Below are 24,023 nucleotides of genomic sequence, written 5' to 3' on the forward strand. Positions count from 1 at the left end.
TCAATAGGCCTCATCACTTCCGGATTGCAGACAGCCTTGCTAACCACACACATTATCACCAGTGGGTTGACAGTGAAATCTGGATATTAAAGAGTTACAAGGCGTGGACAGAGGCAAGCAGTATTTTTATTTCGGCTGATACCATGACCCCATCTTCTTGTGGAGATCTACGGATGGCTTCTCCTAAACCTTCCTGTTGAGACTTGATGGTAAATATTTCAGCCATACCCAGTCTATGAAGCAGGCTCCCTTCAGAGATACAAGTGACCAGCTAGCTGCTATCTCCAGATATGTCGCGTCCCAAAGACTCACCTAAGCCAGCATCTGGAGAAGGCTGCCCGTACTTCAGCCAGAGCCCCCCTTCCCCGAGGAGAGCACTCCTATGCGGCCCCGCTCCATGCTTACCTGGCTATATCAGTACGTACTTGGCAGGCTCTGGAGTTTGGAAAAAAGTTTCCTGCCTATGCTGAACTTCCCTTTATAGAATGTCTGCAAATCTTTATGCTTTTTCTGTCATGATGAAATAGATTTGGGTTACCCAAAATATGCACCTATTTTTCTACGGCACCAGATCCATCTGCACATGGCTCCCCAGCGCCCTTCCCGACCACGTCAATACCCACACGTACGCGAGCAGGTTCCGCTGCAGGGGACATCGGGAATCATTCTCACAAATGGTAGCAGCTGTCTGCACCCTCCTTCCGCCTGAATGTTTGTCCAGGTCGGGACACCGTGTCCACAAAGTCAACTATCCCTTGCAGAGTTTTGAACAGCCACTTTAGTCATCTAAATCTGAGAGAGATAAATTTACAGTCCACTCTAGGTTTATGTGGGGAACCATAAATATCAACCTTGAGCCCCGAGGGCTAGAATTTCATGGGCCATTAAGCATGTCACCAGGTGGAAAGCTGTCAATAGCAGGATGTGAGTTAACTGAGATAACCGCAGTCAGCCTGGCTCAGCCGAGTGGGCCCTGTTCAGAAAGGGTGTCCCTTCTCCTCCCCTCCGTGTTTTACAGCTTGTCCCCTGTGCTAGATGGCAGCCAGTCTTTCAGTCCCCTAGCACAGCAGGCTGGTGACACAGGATGGATGGGAGGTTTTCAGCCAGGCAGACCTGGACTGAAACCCTTACACTGTGATCTTGTAGCTACGAAACAATGCACGCATTACTTTGTTCATGATGGCTCTAGTTTTTCCACTTGTAAAATAATAATAATATTATTATTATTTTTGGCACCAGGGATTGAACTCAGGCCCTTGTGCTTGCAAAGCAGGCGGCAGAACCACTGAGCCAAATCCCCAGTCCCCCACTTGTAAAATTACAAGGTAATAAGAGGTAGTAGAGGTAACAAGCAGACTAAAAATGGTACAAAGAGAGCCAATGAATAGAGTGTATAGGGAGCTCGATTTCCTACGTAGTAAATGGAAGAGCTTTCAAAAAGCCAGACTGCCTCAAAAATAAAGTGAGCTGCCTCTGGGAAACAGAGAGCTGGGTGTGGTGGTGCATTCTTATAATCCCAGCACTCTGGGAGGCTGAGGCAGGAGGATAACAAGTACGAGCCCACTCTGGGCAATGTAGTGAGACCCTGTCTCAAAATTAAACAATAAAAACGGGTGGGGATGTAGCTCAGAATGAAGGTGCCGTACCACTACCACCAACACATACACACACACACACACACACACACACACGCACGCACACACACCTAAAGGAGAGAGACAGAAGTGAAAGCTCTCTCCCAGTCCTTGTCCACAAACTGGACATAGGGTGGTGCTCCTAGGAATACACAGGGTCTCAGACTGGCAAAGGCAAAGTCCACCATTTATCTTGAAACTCCACAAGGCAGTGATTTGTGTACATGGCCTCCCAGAAAAGCCGGGGCAAATCGGCTCAAAATCCTCTATCAGGAAAAGAGTAAAACGACATTACATTTTCTCATTTTCATTCTTCCTTCGACAAAACTAATCCCAGCCATGTTTTCTGCCTCCTCCCCTCCCTTAGTGGGTAGAGAATGCATTTCCACTGAGTGCACAAACACATCGAACCATTTTGAAACACTTAACATTTAACACAAACCACATGGCCATAACTTTTAATTACTCTCCACTACCCAAACAGGTCCATTTTTAGCAAAATCGTAACACTCTATGCTTCCTCCAGCTCTTCTCCTCTGCACGGTTTACCCGTCCGACTGGGGTGGTGGTGCCTTCCCACCCTGCCCTGTTGCCTGAGCCCCTGGCACTGCCAGTACAGCGGTGTCAGACTTCAAGCTCGCACAGGTTTCTGACAAGAGTTCACTTCCTAATCACCAGAGGTCAGTCCCGAAGCCTGATCTGAACAACACTGGCTTTTTTTTTTTCAACTGGAGACGCCGCACTGTGGGCTTTCATTTCTACAGGTTATGAACTGCTCTGAAAGAGAATTGTTAGCTTGTTAGGGGAAATGACCTATGAACCTGCAGGCCAATCTCAACCTATTGGGCAAAACCAAAACCCTTGTTCTGATGCTTGAGTCTGATTGGAAGTTGGCTGCAATGTAGGGGCCAGACAGTGTGCGCTCATGTGCACCTTCTGCGTGCGCGTGTGTGTGTTTGCACACGCATGGGGCACAAAACACATCACCCACTTACAAAGCAGCGTGTGCTGTCGGCACAAAGGGAATGTCAAGGGCAGCTTCAGGGGGAGGCGGGCAGGAAAAGACGGAGGGGCATGGGGCAAAGACTGCGGCTGCCAACCTCACCCTCGCGGCAAAGCGACGGTCCTGGACCACACACCTGTCCGCCAGGCACAAGGAAGCATACTGATCACATTTCTCCATCCAGGTACCGTTCTCCCTATTTAGAGGAGGCTTAAGAAGATGAAGCAACTAACTGCCCACAGCCTCTCCGCTTCTGCCGGTCCAGCCTGAGGTTAGCCCGTGGTGTCCCTTAGAAGTCCCCGGACTTTGCATGGCAATGTTCTATTTTGGGTTTCTGTTTCCCTAGTTCAGAATGGGGCTGCCTCTGCCTCTCTGGCCTCATTGTAGCCATCTTGTGTCTTTTTTTTTCCCCCCTCTGATATTGTATTTCTAATTATTTGTGGTCAAATTCCTTCCCTGCCAAGTTGGTTCTCTTATTTACCTAGTGTTGTAAGTGATATCGCCGTGTCTTTTTTTTTTTTTTTTAACTTCTGAATTTTTAAAATGACCAAGAGCTTTAGGGACAGTCCATATCCCAGCAAGAGAATGAGCTCTACCAGCTGCCCCCAACCTTTGTAGCAAAACTTCAGATAAGGACACGGCCTCTCACCCTTTCCTGTGAAAGCTGCCTCTTCGGGTGGCTGGGATTTAGAATGTCTATCATTTTAATCCCAGGCAGTGTGGAATAAGAACTTGTTCACTGGAGTTTCTCACAGGCTAAGGACAGAGAAGTCTTATTTTTTCCCTTTGCAAATAAAGATTCCAATCTTTTCCTCTTGAAATAGGGATAAGACAAGTGTCTGGATTTATACCCTAAAATATTTGATGGCAGAGTTAGCTTTCGGTTTTATGGATAGCGTTTTATAAGAGGGAGATTTATTTTTAGCCTGGACACATTGTGAATGTAACAGACATTTTCTCCATATTTGATTTTACACATTTATTTCCACAGAAACTATATGACTAGAATAAAACATAAAAAACAAACAAGCAGGCAAAAAAGCAAACAAGTAAGCTGACAAAATCCTACCTCCTTTCTTCTTCAATCTGCGGCTAGAACCTAAACTCTGTGAGATGTGAAACGCTATGTGCTCTGTTGACAGAAGCCTGCACAAGGTCACCCGGAACTGCTGCTCCTAAAGATGTCCACGGGGTCATTTCCGGAACCTGCGGATGTGTTATTGTAGGCAAAGTGGGCTTTGTGTATGTGATTAAGGATTGTGACAGGGGAAAGATTACTGCGGATTTGTTGGGGGTGGGGGTGGGGGTTTCCATGCAATCACGAAGCCCTTATAAGAGGGAGGAGAGAGACTGAAAGACACACAGAAAAATGACAGGACCGAGAAACGAACGGATTGGATACTTCTGTTCCGGCTTTGGTGATGAAGGAAGGCCCACCGAGTAAGGTGTACAAGTGGCTGGCACGTGTCGAAGGCATGACAGGATGAGAGGTATTCAGAGCCAGAGTGTGGAGGTGACCCGACTCCCGCAAGCTCTGTCTGAGTAGGTCAGTGTTGTTCCGTCTCTACCCTCTCTACCCCGCTTGCTTCTAATTTTCACCAGAGTGTGCTCGCACAAGCTGCAGATGTGCAGACTTCCAGCCTCATTCCCAGGCACGCATCCCCGTCGACCAGTCCCGGGGGCTGGTGCACGCACAGGTCCTGCAGTCCACAGCAACACACCTCATCTTTTCTGGGGCCTGCCCACTTATTCGGTGTTTTTCAACTTGCACAAGTCTTTCCACTTAAAGAAAATTAAAGGAAGCTATTCCAGCTGACTGAAAAACAGTTCCCTTAAGGAAACTAACACTTAATGGTTCTATCTGAGATTTACAGTAACTTCTCATTCAGAATTCCTTCAGATGTATTATAAAGGGAAAATCAATGCCTTCTACCAAAAACAAACAGGAGAAATGTAGATGATCCATGTTTGAAACATTGGAACACAGAAAAATTAATGATAAAGACGGAAATAATTTGAGTTCTCCTAAATCAAGAACCAGGAGGTTCTTAGAAACTAGAAAGAGGGCCAGGGATTTAGCTCCGTGGTTCCATTGCCTACCTTGCAAGTAATAGGTCCCGAGTTCGAGCCCTCATACCCCCCACAAATGTAGAAAGGGAGAGATCTTGGGGATCCCTTCACCTGTCAGATGAGGAAAACAGGCCTGGTGGGAGTGTTCCCAGCTCCTGCAGCCCAGAGGCAGCCAGCTCAGACTCAGGCTCAGGCCCTCTGAGTCCCTAGTCCTATGTGCAAACCCATCAGATGACAGCTCAAGAGTTTGGGGTACGCAAAAATTAGCACCCATCTTGCCTTCCAGGGTTTATAGTCTAGCAAGGCAGATAACACACTCATACAGAAAACTGCAAGCCATGCAAACAGACATGCTCTACAGAAGAGATGCAGACTGAAAATGGAGTCTTCAACTCATTTATCCCTGAGATTTCCTCCCCCCTCCATTTTTCTCAACAATAGCAAGAAAATTTGTGCAATGGCCAGCTCCTTCCTTGTTGCAAGATTCCTCGAAACCAAGTACTTGGAATGACTTAGTTAAGGATTGCACAACACACACTATTTGAGTATCCAATTTGAAAATATAAACACCATAGCTGACCACACAATGCAAGTTGGATGGGCCCTGCTGGGCAGGTGTCTCCCTGTCTACCCACACAGGCCAAACCAAACGAGGCATGTAGTCAAAAAAGAAGGAAAAGGAAAGGAAAAATCCATTGACCACCACCCCAGGAGGCCAAGAGACACTCTCCCTGCCATCACTGGTGGCTTGCTCAAAAGTGAAAATACCACGCAAGCTGGGAAGGAGGAAGAGCTTTGGTTTGGGACACGACTACAAAGCACAAGCAAAGACAGCTTCGTGCCCTCTGGAGACTGTCTTCGGGAGGAAGGAGAAGGGAAAGACCACTCAATAGTGGGATCTGTGAGAAATATGGGTCATGTGTCTGCAGCACTAGCTGCCTGCAGGATCAGCTCTGTGGGTTGGCACACAGCACTGTGAATATTAGAAACCACAAATCTCCAGGGTTTCCTGAACAGAGTAAAAAGGCCTTGTCTTCAGCCTGCCAGGTTGGGGACTGGCTCCTGGGAGGCCCTGGGTGAGCTCCAGAATGACCTGTGCATTTCCTCCTCTCCCTCCTCCCTCGCCTCTCTCTTTAGATATGGGCACCTTAGTGGGTCTGCCTGGAGCTTTTGATGTGTCTGCCAAGCTCTGGGAAACCAGCCCTCTCCATGACAAGTGCCACTCAGGAAGCCACAAGCAGCTCTGGCCAATGGGAAAAACCATATTTGCATGAACAGATCCAAGGGAAGCAGACTCTTCTGCCCCTGGATGACTAGAGGAGCTGCCCCCCAGTCAGATTATGCTGCCTCTGAGAGGCTGGGAAAGGAGTGATCCCAGTGCAGACAACAAAGCCAGTTCTGGGGCAGCTGAGCCAGGGTGGGGACCCTTCAAAAACTTCTGGGAGTCAGAAACAGAAACAAGGTCCTTCCTAGCCTCTGGCTGCCCCAAGAGGATTATTAGCTTGGGTTGTCAGATGGGTCAGTTAGATGTGTCTTTGAAGGCATAATTTAAGGAAAAAGGAATGAAATCTGGATTTGGTGGCGCACGCCTATAATGCCATCACTCAGGAGGCTGAGGCAGGAGGATTGCTACAAGTTCAAGGCCAGCTTTGACTGCACAGTGACAGCTTGTCTCAAAAACAAACAAACAAACAAACAAAAAATTCCAAAACCCCCCCAAACAAACAAACAATAAAACCAGAAACAAAAAAGAGAACGATAAAGTAAGTATTTAGATCTTCAGGAGGAAGTACACCCCAATGCGAACAAAGACCTTGGTGTCCTGGGCTCCCACAACCCATGCTAGGTGCTCTTGTCACCCTTGCTCTGCTTCTCTTCCTGTTCTTCCTACTCAGCCATCTCTTCATCCGCAGGGACTTTCAGGAGCACCCCTGAGGCAGGCCCATGGCTCTTGTCCTGAGCACTTGCATCCAAAGCATTCATAGGGTGACTTTGCCAACTGAACTCTTCTGTCTACCCCCAACTCCTCCAAAAGAGGAAGGCAGGCAGGGAGGACGGATGGATGAACGTGAGAGATTCTGTCTTATCCTTGGTGTTTTCCATATGTTAGGAAAGCAGTGAGACCAGGGTGGGGAATTCCCCAATGCATAGATGGACTCTGCAGCATCTAACAGACTAGAAAAGCCTGAATTCTGAACAAAGAAGGTCCAACTCTGGGGCCACTCTCTCCACAGCCCACACTGACAGGGCCGAACCCTCTTACAGGTAAATTATTTCTGCTCGTCCATCCATTTTTTTCAGCTCTGCTTTTAGGAATCAGGAGGACGTTCTTTGTAAACTCTTGCAAAAGATTTTTTTTCCCCAGTTGTAAAAGTTATTTTATAAATGCCGGCCTGATCCTCTGTTGGATCTCAGAGCTACTTTTGAGTGCAAAGAAGATAACATTTTGGCAGGTAAGCTGTGTTTAAAGAGCTTTGGCCAGAAATGCTAAACAGGATTCACTTTTTTTTTTTTTCACTAGAAGGAGAATGTTGGTGTTTCGATGGCAGTGTTTGGAATTTCAGCTGAAACTGCCTCTGAGCCCTGGGGAATCCCTTGACCATGTTCCCTCCTTTCCGTCCCACTGTCCTTTGAGCATATTGATGGAATGCTTTTCCCTGACACAAAGTCCACACAAGCAGCAGGAGGAAGAGCAGTCACCAGCCTGCTGCAGAGCAGTAACAAGAACAGAATTAACGATGATCACTTCTGGGACTTATCATACAACTTGGAAATGGTGTTCAATAAAAGAAAAGATAATTTGGGGCCATGCGACCCGGAATGAACATCTGACACGCAGTCACTGGTCTGGATTTAGAAAACTGCCTGGTTCCCCAGAGGGTAGGTTGTTAATGAGGATTTTAAAGGATGAGATTAAGATAGCCTGATAGACTGGGAAAGGGTCCTGGTTTGTAGAAGGACTTCAGGCTGGCTGCCATGTTGGTAAGCAAGTGGAACTGACGGAACAAAACTCTTCACGTTGCCCCAAGAAAAGGCTTTTCTCCCCGAGAACTCTGGTTCATGGCCAGGTCCTCCAGTCTAGGCTTTTATGATGAATGATATGAACACCGAAAAGATTGAAAAACAAGAGCCATTAATACTTATGCTCTTTTTATTTTATTTTATTTTATTTTTTTATTTTTTTTTGCTACCAGCCATGAAGATCAAGCAACTCTGTTATCAAAAGCAAATTTTCTCCCTAGTGTGCTGACAATCAAAGCACAACTTCCATAGCAATGCAATGCATGGAGTGTACACACAGTAATCTAAGAGGTCACTGTCAACTTCCTGAATACGATATGCTCATCCTTGTCACGGCTTTCTAAGCGAATACTAATTAGCCTGAGTTATCAATCCTGAAGTGTAAAACATACTCATCTTATAATTCACAGGCAATAAAGAGGTTGAAAAACAAGTAAACTTATTCTTAAAAATTTCAACATCATATAAAAACGGAATCACACAATTGATATTTCCCTGTTCCCCCTGTTCCCTGTTTCCCCACTCCAGCTAAATGGCATTTTTGTCACTCCCAGTCCCTCCTCAATATACTTTTTATCTGCACTAATTTAGAGTAAGGTTCTGTTAGATATCTTGTCCTTTCATTCATAATCACTTCAGTCTTTACCTAATAAAGCTTTTTAAAAAACAACTACTGTGTTATTATACCTGACAGTATTAAAGACGGTTGCTTACCATTATGTAAAATACTGCTCTAGATCTCAATTTCATTAATCATCAGAAATATCCATATAAACAAGGTAAGAGGTGAAAATGATTCACCCAACTTACGATCCTCTGTCTCTGAAATATTTTTTTCAGAGGCTAATACTCCTTACACAGAAGGTTTCCAGAAAGTGGATCGTAGTTCAGATGAGGCCAGCTTCCTCATCACTATATATTTCATTATTTGAAATGTCTGATTCTATCAATCAGAGATAAATACAGTGAAAAACTGGAAAAATGTCAAGCCATTCTCACAGTTTTTCTAACAGTGTAAAGGCTCCAGGTAACCTTAGCCGAGCACCCTAAGGAGATCTGGTTAAACGTTACAGCATTCCTGGGGAAAACACATCTGCCTGACTCTAAGCAGATTTTACCCGGATAAAAGCTGTCTTTCTAGACTGCCGAGCACTCCGATAGCAAACACGCCATTTTCAGTTGTAGCAGTTGTAGCTTTACCTGCACTTAAAAAAATGTGATGTCTAGCTGAATACGGTGACAACGAAGGGTGTCACTGGAATAGAGGCAAGAGTCCTCACCTGTCTCTGCCTTGGATTTTGGGGACAGGAAGATGAACAGTTTCTCCATTCATCTCCCAGCCTTGCTGGTAACACTCAGGCAACTGCTGTGACTCATCACGAGAAATCCTGTTTTATAACACCAGTCTGTGTTTTGTAACATGCACCGAAAGGAAAAAAAAAAAAAATGAAGGCTCCTTAGAAACCAGACTGAAGCACTGCATTCAGGCCTCGGTGTGAAGCTGTTGACACAGCCAAGTGGCCGCTTACTCCAGATAGAGGAGGCAAGACCTCGTCCCCTTTCTTGGCAACCAAGTGGGGGCTTCCTGCCCGATCATACATGCCCACAGAACGAGTAAGCATGAATTCAACTTTCTTAAAACAGAAGCATTTTCAGACTTGTGTTTTCCTGGACAGCTGCCTAGTGGCTGTAATCCATAGGGCGTGTAATTGACAGTAATGTGAATCACTCACTGAAATTCTGGCACCCCCCCCCAAAAAAAAAAAAAAAAAGAAAGGCATTTTTTTTTCCAGGAAAAAATTAAGGAGCAGATTCATCCTGTCCATTGCAAATAGCAGCTATACTTTACATTTGGGCTCATTAGCTTCCTTTATATGTAAAAGAGTCCCTATACTTTGGATGTCAAGATTGAGGCGCAGTTGCACAAGGCCTGCACCTGGAGGGGTTGGACCCAACATAGTCTGTGAAACAGCAGAGGTAGGTGCGTTACTGGATAGCGTACCCACGCGGTTCCTCTCCCAAGAGGGAGATGAGGGAGACTATCCTACTCATGATTTTGCCCCTCGAAAAGCTGCTATCTGTCAGAGACCTTGTAATTATTATGGTAATACCTAGGGCAGACTGATCAAGCTACACTGAATCTCTTTCCCAGGGAATGAAATACAGAAAGGTGTCCACAGAATGGCTGGGGATTTTCCCAGGTAGAAGTCGCTGGAACCACGGATGCTTTTAGACCAGGTAAAGTGTTTCTCCAGTCTATTAATTCTCTTTGAAAAAGTGAAAGAATCATCTGCATTAACTTCACCATCAACCTGAAAGGGCTCCCTCTTTTCTAAGGCAAAGGCACACAAACTAAATGTTGGAAAGCCATGGAAAATTGAACTCCACACAGATAAGCCCCGATTCCATCTGAACAGTAGAGGTGCCGATGTTTGGCTGCAACCTCAGCACCATGGAACAGGCAGCCCTTGTCCAGACCTGCAAGGTGTCTGGGGCTTTGGGTCCCTGAGGGGATAGGGCCATTTTCAACTGCGAAAACCCCAGGAATACCTGAAAAATAAACAAATAAACAAACTTGGGGCTTTAGAATGTTGGGGTGGTTGGGGACACATTTTGAATCAGTATGGAAAAGAAAATATTTAACTCTTTCCCTCAATAGACAGTACTTTATGAAGTACTCTGTGTAGGAGCTCCCCTGCCTACAAACACAACTGAAGTCGAATTTCACTCAATCAGAGCTATGTTAGGATTCTGAGGAAGGAAACTCAGGTTTGCTGTACGCTTTATCTCTCATTCTGAGAAGTATCTTCTTGTATGACAATATTTGGGGATGTGACCATTAGCTCATGGTGGCTCTCATTACCACTAATCTCCTCCTCCTGGCTTTATTTATAAACACTTGGGAACAGGCAAAATGAAGGCAAAGTCTCACAAAAAAAGAACTAACTATGCATGGAAAGAGGCCTTGCAAAAAATATCTTGGATACTATGCCTCAATTCTAAGACAGTAGCAGACTGTCAGTCTGAACAGTAACATGTAATATGTATACATAACTAATGCTTTCCAGTTTCTCATTGCTCTTATTTGAACACATTTTGCATGGGCCTAAATAGTTGGAAATGTGTTACTTATTTCTGTAATAGAGAAAAAAATGTGTTAATGCTCTGGAATGTCCATATGTGGAAAAATAAAACAGTCTATGCAATCGTCCACACGTATGATTAATAACTGCACATGTCCAGGACCAGAAATCCTAACAAAGAACTTTGTTCAATAGAAAAAAAAAAAGCATTCTTTTTTTCTTCAGCATTTGCAATTCTGGTATACAGTAATCCTGAAGCCAAGAGTGTGTGTGTGTGTGTGTGTGTGTGTGTGTGTGTGTGTGTGTGTGTGTATTGGTTTAAGTCCTAACTAAGCAATAAAGTATGTATCCTTTTAAATAAAGAAAATATCTTTTCCCCTGAATTTCTCGTCCATTTTTGCCCCCGCAATAAATGTTGTAGTATGCTGCCCAGATGCCACCCTCCAGGGCTCAGATCCCTGTGTCCCTCCAGCCTTCAGCCCAGGGCCTACAGAGTTGGGTAACAATGCTCACAGTGAGTCCTTGACCTTTGCCCTTAGCCCGAGGGGGCTACTCTGAGGGAAGGGTTGCCCTTTCCCGGAGGCAGCTGGGCTGTCTAGGGCAGAGTAAAAGATCTGTTCTCCTTGCATGGCAAGGCCACTCTTCCTTCTGATTTCCTGTGGAGGCTGCAAAAGCTGAGGTGTCAAGCACATGACAGCATGATCTCTCCTGGCCAGCCTGGCTTCTCCTGCTTGGTGTGGTATGTGCCGGATGCAAATGCCAATGGCTGTATGCAAATTTCAGAATCTATTCAGCCTATTCTCTGAGGAAGTCAATCTCAGATGCACACATTCACTTCAAGATACGTTAGTGGAGTGACTAGTTGGGAAGAACGGTGCATTTCAGGTGAGAATAGAATGCATCTTTGCTGTGTGTGGTGTAAGGTTGAGCCAGCTTAGCTTTTATGCCAAGGGGGTTGGTTCCAGATGTGTTCCAGCCTGGCACTGCAAGGTGAGCTCTATTAACGGTGACTGCACAATAAGAGAAACTATAAGGTGAGGTTCTGGTCACAGACAGAACGTGAGAAGGTGGCTCTTCTATGTCCCCAACTCTCCAGAGCTCCTCCTTCCAGGTGACATTTCAGGATAGAATTAAGGAAAACCCATTGCTGCTGTCAGAGTAATAAGCCCTGGACAATCTGTGAGAATGGCACCCATCTCAGTTATTTTGTTCACTAGAAATCTAACCTAAGAGAAACATCAATGGAACCTCAGGTACAGTAATTTAGGGCAATAAAAGCATATTCTTCTAAATGCTACTGTCCCCGAGTGGCTCTCATAATGAAAATGAGAACATCTTCCCGTCTTTCAAATCACCCCAATTATACACAGGATTAGGTAACGTCCACAAATCAGGCCACGGAAAATTCTTTGATTTAGAGATATCAGACAGAACTCCTTTTGGGGGGGGTGGGGGGTGGAGGAAGGAGATGGTGGCATGGATGTGCTTGTGGTCACGCAATGGCTTTTCCTTTCCAACTCTGCACACATAGGCTGAGCCCTTCTAGGCAGTTTCTACTTTGCCTGCACACGGCTGTAGGAAACTGCAGCCCAGAGGGAAGATAGCTTCTTCACTGTGTAGTAAAGGTTCCCATCTGAAAAGGAAAGAAGGGATGGAACACAGTACAAGATGGAGTCTCTACCAAAAAGTCAACTTCGGAAGTCCCAAGGATTGTCTTCCTGTTCATTAGGGACTTCCTCCTCATAGAAGCCTAATGAGATAAGAATTATCGGGAAGCCACAATAACTACAATTTCAATTTCACATCAAGAAGTAGATTTGATGAAAACATCTGCCAGGCAAAAAACATTTGTCCTCCCTGTATAATAATTTTAAAGTTCTTTTTGACCTTGGATGAAAAAAAATCACTGTTAGCATAGAATTGGTTAGGTCATTGCCTAAGGAGGCATAAAAGGCCACCAGAAAATAAATTAAAATTAAAATAGATTCTTTTATTGGGTCACATCTCATCTTCTCATATGTAAGCAAGGTTTCCACACAAGGAACTGATACTGCAGGGGATAATTTTGCTTCTCTTGTTTAGACTCAAGAAAATGTTACAAACAAAAGTAGCGAAGAAACTGTAGCCGCTTAAAGGACTTTAAAAAAAAAAAAAAGGATTTCCTGGCAAATTAAGGAAGCATATTTACACACTGGGCTAGACAAACAGGTCCTGTGTTCCGACCTTGAACAAATAAAGGTCATTTCTTTCTAGAATCTACCTTAAAACTCAGTAACTGATCTGGGATTATCTGAACATTGACTTCAGCAGCTGTGTAACATTTTAAGATGACTTTTTCCTCCACGGACTGGAGAAACACAGGCCATTTCCCCTGCGCTCTCGAGAAGCCAGCCATCCCCTTCCCTAATAGGCAGCCTTGTACTTACATTTACATGGACGCCAATGCTAGTAAAAATATACCTTTAGCTTTTACCCTACAGACCTGATCACGTGCCTCCTGGAAAGCTTATATCGATAATGAAAGCAAATGGTATTTAGGAGATCGCTCAGAAAAACAACATGTGCTTCATCTTTAGTAAGATTTACAAGTATTTTTAAACCTCTGGATGAGATTCTACCTTACATCTGACAAACTACTGAAGGCAACTTTAAAACAATGGGCCCTCAAACTGAGACTTAAGATACAGAGGTAAAACATCAAGAAGCCATTTAAGCTGTGGTAGCCAGAGTCTAATAGAATTCTAATCTATTTCAAATAATAAACACCTAGTCGTCTTTCTTGCAGTAGTTAACCATGAAGGGATCTATTTTTCTTCCAAACTCAAATGTACAAGAAGAATGGCCATAAATTATTGTGTGTGTTTGTGTGCATACACACATCTACAGGTGTTAACTGAGCACACAGTAGATGCCGCTCACTCTACTAGGCCCAAGGGATCCCAAAACAATTAAGAAATATGTAGTGGGACACAGCTACATAAACGATAGCTATTTTATAAAGTAGTTTCGTACTGTGGTCTTAACTACATACCGTGGGGCAGAGGAGCTGTGGCAGTGAATGTAATAGGGCTGGAGAGGGGCAGAAGCTGATAAAAGAGAAGAGATGCAGGGCGGAGTTTTCTGGGAACTCACTGCCAACACGGCAACCAGGGCCTGCAGTGTAGACAGCAGGAAGAGAGTAGTGGAGACGCAGCCACCCTAGCAACGGCCTCAAGGGCCACATCAGAAAGCAGAGACTGCTCAGGTGATGGGAAAGCCCACTGAAGACTGGAATCAGAAGACGCTGCTGACCATGGAATTCTGGAGAAGCCCATGTGTTTTTTTCCCCCCTTTCATTTGTATGGGTTGAGAGAGGGGCTGGTGAGAATTGCTGAATGCAGTAGTGATACCCGTCCTTTCTTATATTCTGGGAACAGATTACAGACAACGGATGCTTTTTTCAAAAATTGATTTTTTTGTGTATATTCGAGGACCATAACACGAAGCTTCAGGATATAAAGAGGCAGACTCACAGCACATCCCAGCACTACCTGAGCAACCGGAGAGTCCGAGTGCAACCAAATACGACTCTTATCTTCCCCTCCCCCCAGAGGATTCACAATGGCACCTTCAGTTTTTGTGCTCTGCCTAACTCACCCTGCAAAGCAAAAGGAGTGCTAAGCCATACTGCCGGCGTCTGTAGATTTACTGCCTGACAAACCTTAAAGGAAGAAAAACATTTTGAGCTGCACCTGTCACTAACAACTTTATAGGGCTAGCTGTTTGAGAACGCCTGGCCACAGCATACCAAGGGGGAGGCAGACATCGTCACTGTCGGAGAGCCTTACAACAATGGCTCCGTCACTCTTTTTGTGAAAGGCACCCTCAGTGTCGGCCCTTTGAAGCCAAAAGGCCAAGCTGATGATAGGGACAACAGACACCTGATCTTTCCTCCTAACTTCCTACACGTATTAAGAGCCCTCTGAATTTATGCAGTGCACTGAGAGCCAAGAAAGTCCTATCGGTTTTTTATTGTTTGATTCCTCTTTATGACAGTTCCCAATGGCAGGAAAGTGCTTAGTTTACAGATAGAAGGAATCCAGAACCAAAGCGATGACATAATTGGCAATCAGTGTTTTGATGGAGTCGGGGCTGTGTCGGCAGCAGAGTTGCTGGCTGGCGGAAACTCTCTGGGGAAGGCCTGACTGTCTTGTCTCCACCGCAGGCTCCCATTTCCCCCTCCCCCTCCATGGAGATCAATTCGAGTCCTGAGCCCGGACGACAAGCTCAACTACCAATCATGCCTTGCACAGCGTTTCAAGCGACATAATCAACTGGAGAGGGACTTGTATCAGATAGACTTTGTCTCCTTAAAAATCAAGAGTAACTGTGGTGAGAGCGAAGTTTTTAACAAGGAGGAAAACCCTAGACAGTTGTCTCTGAGATTCTTTACCACCGCTTCAAGGACGACCAGGAAAAGAGCTGCTATTTGAGGCAACTTCATTATAGAATCATTTTTAATAAGCAATTTTAACAAAGGGAGGGAATACTCTTGTGGAGGACCCTCCAGGGATCCACAGGCTGCCCAGTTAAGTTATTAGGAAGTTTCACACAAGGGACCAAACAGCTATTTCACTGGCCTCGGGGGACAGAGTTTAGTTTTCACCTGTTCTCTAGAGGCGCCCATGTTATCCTGTCGACTAACAGCACAGACTGGTAACAATCAATTACCTCAGTGCCCTAACTTGGTAAAGGAAGTGAATTTTCAGTTTTGTCGACAAAAAGATATGGTGTAGGAGAGGCAGATAAATTAACTCAATATATTTCATTGTAGCGAAGAGTTTTAAGAATACACAGCTGATGAAATACCTCATCTGGACCCTCCTACTCTCTGGAAATCAAGAGACCCATCAAGACAAAGGGGATGGAACTGTCCTCTTTCCGCTCGGTGTGACTGTAGGAGGGAAACGGTCTTCAGATATAAACATAATAATCAGAGCAGTCTACTCTGTGGATCTCAGGGGTGAGCAAGATTTGGAATTAGGGATTCAAATCTTTCTGACGCTATCTGTAGCTGAGTTCAAAGGGTGCGAGAGACAGGTTCCCGGTATATCATAGGCACCTCCAGCCAATTAGCAGCGGAATGAAAGCAGCCAAAGGGGAGCCATTAACTACGAAATTCAAAGCGCATATGTATTATCCAAGGTTGGCTGCTCATTCCAGGCCTCTGATTTGAATGAAATGGCAAGAACGGGCCTGACAATTACATCTTCAAACTGGGGAGACAGAGAAAAAGGGAGACACTTTTTCTTTTCCGCCAGAGTAGCCTTCCCCTTTTGGACTAAATCTTTCCTGCTTACTAAGCACTCTTTCTACACAGCTGATCACAGGAAGAGCCAGAGCAGAACCCCTGCGTAAGGAGAAGCATTTTATCTGGGCTCAGAGAAGGAGATGGGAGCAGGCAGCATCTGATTCTTACAATGCTAAGTGACAATGACATGGAAACATTGTTTATAGGTCACTGCATCGGGCACGCATATTCTGTAGCTCCTTACTGGCTATGAGAGAGTCCAAACCTGCTGTCTCTTCCCAGTGCCTCTTCTTTTCCTTGGGAACCCTCTACTCTAATTGAACAGGTCCACATCCTCATCCCTGAACCTTCTGCTGACCTATCAATCACACCCAACCCTTGAGACCCTTTCAGATCAAAGGCAGAGACCACCTGTGTTCCAAGCCCAACGGCCAATGAAACTCAAGTCAGCCCAGCATCCTGCAAGGCTTTCATTACTAAAGGTCCTCAAATAGATCTGTGCTTCACCTTCACATTCACCAGTGAGATATGGTGGGAAACGAGTGACACTTTCTTCTCTGCACAGGACCGCAGGGAGTGCCAGGAAGCCAGGAGAGGTCAAGGAACAGAAAGCTCGTGTGTCTCCCCCGTCAGCAATCTGCAGCGATCTGCTTTCCTGCCTGCCTTCCTTAGGTCCTGGTATTATAAGTTTACAGATTATCCAACCTATAACCTCCTTCTCTCCTTTGAAATGAAACATTAACTATTTATGGATTCATTTCCTTTCACTGAACCCCAACCTTCGTCTAGCTCAGGCTAGCATTTTCTGTTCCCGAGTTTGCCTTTTAATCATTGCTCTTGGTTGCTCATGAAGACATCAGGAGCCAGAAGTGAAGTGTCACTGATCAACACACTGAAGCAGAGAAAGACCTATCATGAGAAGAGTCTGTCCCTAGGTGGGAGCAGGTGGGCAGCTTCGTACCCAGAGGGACTCTGGGCTGCCAGAGGGCGAGGAGAACTGGAGAACTTGGATGTGAAAACCTGAGTCACTCTCATGTACCCATGGAGACGTCAATGACAAACCAAAGGGCCATGTGGCTAAGCTCTAGGCCACACAACTGAGAGAGAAGTTAGCCTAAAAACTGCTGTATCATTGAGGAAGTAAATGTAGAGTGCTCGTGCCTTTCTTGTTTCACACTCCTTTGTCTCTCTACTTCTTTTGTTTTTATTCCTTTGAATACAGGTTTAAATCCAGTCCAAATCCAATCCTGAATGGAAGCAAGCTTTAAGATCCTCAAAACATAGTTATTTCATTCTCTTATATCACTTATAAGAGGTATACATTACTGGGCATTTTTCTAGCTTTCAGGGTTTTATTTATTTGGATTTAGATTTGAAGGACACTGCATTGTCCCGAATCATACTATCTCCATGTGGCACAGAAAGTCACACAGGAATTACCAGGTTGTTTGACAAGAGAGTAATATATAAATTTCTTATAAATGTCATGATGGCAATTAAAAGCTTTGTTTCGGTAGGAAATAAGTTCATGACATAAGAAAAATACATTATTACTAGTGTGGGGGCCACAGCTCTTCCAGAAGCACCAATAACCACACAGAATAGTTACTTTTTTATCATGGTTATATTGTGTCTACGGACATTAAATGGACACCAGTATTTTGCTGAAATTAGAGTGTTAGAAAGTAACGATCACCAAGGATTTAGCTCAGTCGTACTGCCACCTGCCTCGCAAGTGCAAGGACCCGCGTTTGATCCTTGGTACAAAAAAAAAAAAAAAAAAAAAAGTAACAATCATTTTAAAGAGGAAAGGTTTCCAGGAGAATGCCTCTGCCGAATGTTTTCATCTAGTGAGATAATCAATTGTCTTACAATCAGTTGGTTCTTCAACTGATTTGCTGAGATAGTTGCGATGTAAGAGAAAGCCTCAGTCAACTACAGGAATGACTGTGCTGCACTTGGCCTTTTCCCAGTACTTCAGAGTGGTAGAACCACTCTAATGAATGGAGTGCTTCATTTTAGAAGCAATTCACCTGTAAGAATTGCCTTTATATCCTGGCTCTGACACATACAGGCCAGTTGTGGGACATGGGCCTCAATTTCCACCTGTAATTTGGAAGCATTAGCTGATACTAATATTGCACATACATGGACTCTTTCTCACGTGTACATGAAGGGCCAATTCTTTTTTTGTTTTAGCCCTGGCTCTTGGCCATGACCAGCTGGGTAGGTTAACAAGATTTTTCATTTTTTAAATTAAGCTACTCATTCCATTTCTCAGATAAGTTTTCTTATCTAAAACACGGGGTGAATAGTATAAAGCTCATGAGAAAATTAATGACAGTAAACGTAAGCAGTCAACACAAGGCCTGGAAAATGAGAATTTCTTGGTGGCAGCTCCACTGCTGCTGGTACAATCATGGATAGTTCTGCTGTTCCCATCATGTGCATTGCTGTATCAACACTGAACTATAAGATCTGGAAACTTCTGTCACAGACACCTAACCCCTTCTTTAGAGTACAACCCAATCATGTCTAAGAGTTCATTAACCATGAAGTAAATCTATTAAGTATACACCAGCACCGAGTAGGCCAGCAGTGATGATATATTTAAGAGGCAATCCCTATCTCAATATACCCATTTGAACCTACAATCTGAAATGAGAACACAAGTAATTTTTATCCAGATTCAGTCCAAGAATCAGACTGAGTAAACGTGAACAAACTGGATGTTCAGATGGAAACACTTAGCTAAGTATTCAGTGTTGCTATGGGATTCATAGATCCTCTCCATGAACTTGGTTTTCAAGACTATGAAAATCTACCTTGGAAGGATTGGCAGGGCCAAATGCAGTCGATTTATCTTTAATATGATGAGACAGAAAAATCTTGTTAAGCTGAGGAGGACTAGGTTCTAGCCGCACAGGCTGACTCTACACAAGGCGATTGTTTCCAGATGCTTCGGAGGGGTGTTTATTTCCTCAGACTGAGGGGTGTTTATTTCCTCAGGCTGATCTTGAAGGAACTAAATAGGTGTCACTGTAGCTGGGAATTGGTGGAGGGGGACAGCAGGGCTAGTTTTTAGGACCAGGTTTAATTCCTTATCTTTTACTTCATTGCTATAGCATACTTAGCTCACAAGCACGAGGATGGTCTTAGCATGCTTTCCAGTTGTGACTCAAATCTTCTGGACTCGACATTAGCATCTTCAATGAGCCCCTATGCTCCTTTGTCTCCCTGCTGTGACCTTTCCTCAACTAGTTTGTGGCCTCCTTGGGGTAAAAAGCCTATGTGCGCACAGCAGGTCTTAGTAGACAGCTGCCCATTTAGTAGTCCTGCGCTGTGGCGGCATCCCTCCAGGAGCAAGTCTAGGGTCTGGGATAAGCCTTCATAGACTTAGCAATGACTCTTCCAGTTGCTTGGTGAGCACCAGTTAGCCCTTTTCCTGACGACGTGTCAATGAGTACACAGGATATGGATGAAGGCCTACCAAAAGAGCTTCTGTATGGCTTCTTCTCAGGTCTGTCCTAATGAAACTCCCTGCCAGCCACTGAAATTCTAACTTCCATGAGTCATACGCTGAGTCACACAAGCTGTCATGGCAACCTATGAACTGCATCACCAAGAAGCACCTTCCATTAGCTTCGGCAAGTAAGGTTCCTGGGTTTTCCTGGACTGAGAAAATTACATGGGGAAGCCTCAAGTTGGAGGTCGCTAAGAATCTACAATAAAAAAAGAACGGCCTCAAGGAAAGGAAAAGAAAATGAGAAAATAAGGTTATTCTGGTTTTTGGTTCTCCTGAGTAAATGGCAACACTTGTGACAAATCATTGGGCTCATTTTGTGGTATCAACAAATGCCTAAGGAGAGGAGGTTGAGGCCTCAAAACTAATTTTCTCTAAGTCAAATTCAAAGCCAAGTCTCTGGGGGTGAAAAGTGAATACATTAACCTATTCCATTTTAAATGATTGCAATAAACACTTTTAGGGATGCAGAAGATTACTTCTGAAAGAAATACTCTGATTTGTGTTAACGTATTTTCACATTGGAGAACCAAAATCTCTTTATAAATAATACAGTGCTTTACTTTTATATTTTAGGTGTTACCTGCTGCAAGCAAACATTTCAAAATGTACTGAGTTGCTGCTAATGGCTTTTTAAGTTAAATTAAAATATTTTGGAAGGTTAAGAAGCATATTTTATTTTGGTATTTTGAGGGGAGGAAACTGACAAACTGGCTGGACTTAAACTGACACCTTTTCTCAACTGCTCACCACTGAGATATCTACACTTTTCAAACATTCTTAGATTCGTGAGTATGAATGGAAGAGGCAGGGCAGGGCTCGACTGGAGGAGTAAAGAATAGAAAAAAAGCACAGGAGCAGGAGGGAGTGATCTGATGGCTCTGGGGATACTATGCGGGCCTTCCAGACAACTTCTGAGCTGCTTTGAAGTTTTCAACTCCATGACGCGACCGTTCACAGAATGTGGAAACAGAGGATGATCAATTGCATTTTTTACCTCTATATTCGTCCTCCGATACTATTTTAGTAAGTGTACCATCCAAGCAGAACTAGATTAAGAACTCCAAAGCAAATGACCAGTTGTCCTTGGCAAACAATAAAAACCAAAACAGCACCTGATGCCAAGACAAAGACATTATCCACACGGTACGATTTCATCAGGAAAGCAACCAGAGAAAACTCAGGAGACACCAAAGCAAAAGCAATCTCACAAGTGTCTGACCAAATCCATGTGCTACATAATTACCATGAAAATTAAACTGAAATTCTGCACCACAGGGTAAAATGATCTAATACGTCCCTACCCCACAGGAAAATACTCTTTCTGTTCATACTTCAAAAACCAATAGCAACATTTCCTATCAACAACTGCAAAACATCACAAATGGAAGAACTCCTTGGCCAGTTTGGGAGGGATGACCAATGCTTTGTTGTCTCTCAAAGCCAACTACAGTTGAGACAAAGACAGAAGCTATCCTCAGAAACTCAGGAGAGCCTGAATTTTCCGCAGACTATGTTCATACAGTCCTTGGAACCTTAGGAGTCAAATGTCCTCTCATGGAAATTTATGGCTCAACTAACTCAGAATATTCTTTCAAAGGAGTAGTATCTGTACTTTCCAGATAGCAGGGTGGCCTAAAATATTACCAAGTGCCACAACTACTCAGGTTCATTGTATAGTTCTTGCACCTCTGACTAGTGCACCTGTGAGCTGGCACACTGGTCTGATAATATATTCTGCAACTGTACATATTAATTTGTAAGCTGAACACTCTCTTTGTGGGGGCAGTTAGAAAACTCAGACTGAAGTCACTAATGTTAGGTGACTTCAGCTGTCGATGATTAGGTAGTCAGGGCTGACCAAAGTTTCCAGAACCCTGGCTAAAAATGGAAATTTTGAGACAGTGCAAAAATGAATCCGTACACTTCACCGATAGTGAAACTTCTTGAAGAACAGATGTCAAGGTGATTTAAGAGGAGCTGGAATGTAAAATCTTAAAAAAAAAAAAACTTAGAGGCAAGTTAGGACAGTTCAGTTTTCAAGAAAAATCCGACAGATGCTAAAGAGGAAGTCATTTGGGTGACTGATATTAGAGAAAAAACGGATTGATTTTCTCTTATCTCACAACATGTGGGCCCTGTAGATTTGCTAGATCAGAGACATGATAGGCTGCCTTCCAAGTTGGGTGACAAAAACGATCTCTATGTTCAGTGGTACAGAGGATTTTCCCAGACCTGGGACTTGGACAATTCAATTTCTCCTCGACATGTATGAAGTTTTATATTAGCTATCCTATGCGGATGCTATTCTTTCCAACTTAGCACTGGGCCATTTTATTCACAACCCTCTCCCCCAGATCATGAAAATAAACATCATTGGAAAAAAACCAATGTGATTTCCTATCACTCTTTCTGTCGATTACATACAGGGGCTTTAAGCCTTTCAACATTAACTTCTTGCTTAATGTCTAAAAAATTTTCCTGCTGATCTTCAAGATTAGAAAGACATTCAAATTCCATCCACTCTGGATATGTCTTGATTTTTTTTTTTAAAGCAGGTACAGTTGATGAAATTCTCTAAGCCTTTGCTGGAAGGCCCACCTGGTGAAACTGCCTGTTATTGGAACATCAATTTCTCCTTGCTAGCCACCACTCTCATGCTGTTACCTAAATCCTTCCATGAATTTCACTCAACCACAGGTTATTTCTACAACAGGCCAGTGAAATTATTTTCACGGTTGAAAATCCCTTGACTGTCTTTATAGACAGACTGTCTCTATACGAGCTAACATCTATGGTCTCTGTCTCACGTTATCTTATTAGTTGTGGTGTATTCTTCAGGTCCGCTGGAGTTGAAGTAGTGGTTTTGTCCACTTATCTAAGCGCCAAGCCATAATGTACATAGTCAGTAGCTTTCTGTATATTGGTCGGTGGCCAGGAGTCCATACCCCAAAGCACTATACACAGTAGGCACAATCATCAGCCCCTACCTGGGAGAGACCCAGGACTGAGCTAGCAGAAAGACTGAATTACTTACCACCTCTAGAGTTGGTCCCTCCAGGCCAGGGACGAGCTCATGGGCAAGGCTGTGCAAGGGAGCGCTCTGTACCATGCCTGCCCTGCGGATATACAGAGGACTTCAGTCTCCTGCACTGTCAATCTCTCAGTCATCATGAGCTCAATTATGCACTGACAACAGCAAGAACAACAAGAACAACGACAAAACAACCCCCAAAAGCTAAGGGTCACACACTGCCCTGCTGGAGGGACAGTTGACTGGAACTGTGCAGTGAGAGAGCGAGGTGCCACCATGATCCTGTGTGTGGTAGAGGCCGGACCTCTCAGCGCTCTTCAAGGCGGCTTCTCGTGGAATTTGATGCTTTTTTTTTTTTTTTGCGGTAATTTTGTTTTCTACAGATACAGATAGACAGACGAACAGACCCAAGAGCAGACTCAAGAATCAACTGAGGCACAAGCTAAACTACTTCGATGTTACACAGGTTCCCCCGCCCCAATGATTCACACGAAATGAAAAATGTAAAAAGTGTAATTAAGAAAGCTTTGGGGACATCTCCTTATTGTTCCTATATTGTGCCAAAATTGGCTCCGCTACTTGCCTTAGAAAGTTTCCCAAGCACTTTGTAGGAATAGTAGCACGTATCTGTGCACTAAAACAGTCATCTAATGTTAATGACGCCATTAATGCAAAGCCTGTATAATATACTGGTCAAGTACAGTGAAAGTTGACTGCCTGCATCAGTGATAAATTATTTCATTCTGAGGTTCAAGGCACAGTCAAACATGATTTCTCAGATTGCAAATCACGACACCTTTCATGAGTTTGTAAACTTTATGGTGTAGCTGGAACGAAGGCCAGTGGTGAAAGCAATTTAACCCGAGAAGTGGAATGAATACAGAGCAGAAATCCGGTACACATTTCCATCTCAGACTACCGATTCCATCTCCCAGGCCCTCAATGGCCGTGCCCATGGTCCAGCAACAGCGCCTACCGTCTCAGTCGTATCTCTGCTCCACAGACATTAAGAACAAAACAGCCTGATCCGTGAGCTAGTGTTGAGCAAAAGGAGATCAAAGTTTAAAAGAAATCAAGGTGATGTTTCCTGGAAACATACCGACTCTCCTAAGGAAGGATCTAGAGGAAGGGTGATCAGTAAAATAACTGATCCTCTACACATCAGTACGTGTAGGCTCTCTTCAACACACACTCAGTACAGACAGGTGGAGATGGGCCACTTCCGACCAGTACAGGTTGAAAATAAGACCTCTGTTGACCATGGATCACAGCTGAAACATTAGTTTTTACTCGAAGGGTCACAGCAGCCAGACATAGGCGAATTCCAACTCTTCGGAAAACTGGACAAAAAAAAAAAAAGAAAAA

General features: G+C 44.1%; 1 protein-coding gene across 1 annotated transcript in view; it reads right to left on the reverse strand.

The window, feature by feature from the left end:
• Positions 1 to 24,023, reverse strand: part of Rora (RAR related orphan receptor A) — a 165,645-nt gene that overhangs the window by 141,031 nt on the left and 591 nt on the right. The window lies entirely within an intron of this gene.

Source organism: Fukomys damarensis, unplaced genomic scaffold (genome assembly GCF_012274545.1).
Source record: "Fukomys damarensis isolate Sample0158 unplaced genomic scaffold, DMR_v1.0_HiC HiC_scaffold_25, whole genome shotgun sequence".
NCBI classification, from domain to species: domain Eukaryota; kingdom Metazoa; phylum Chordata; class Mammalia; order Rodentia; family Bathyergidae; genus Fukomys; species Fukomys damarensis.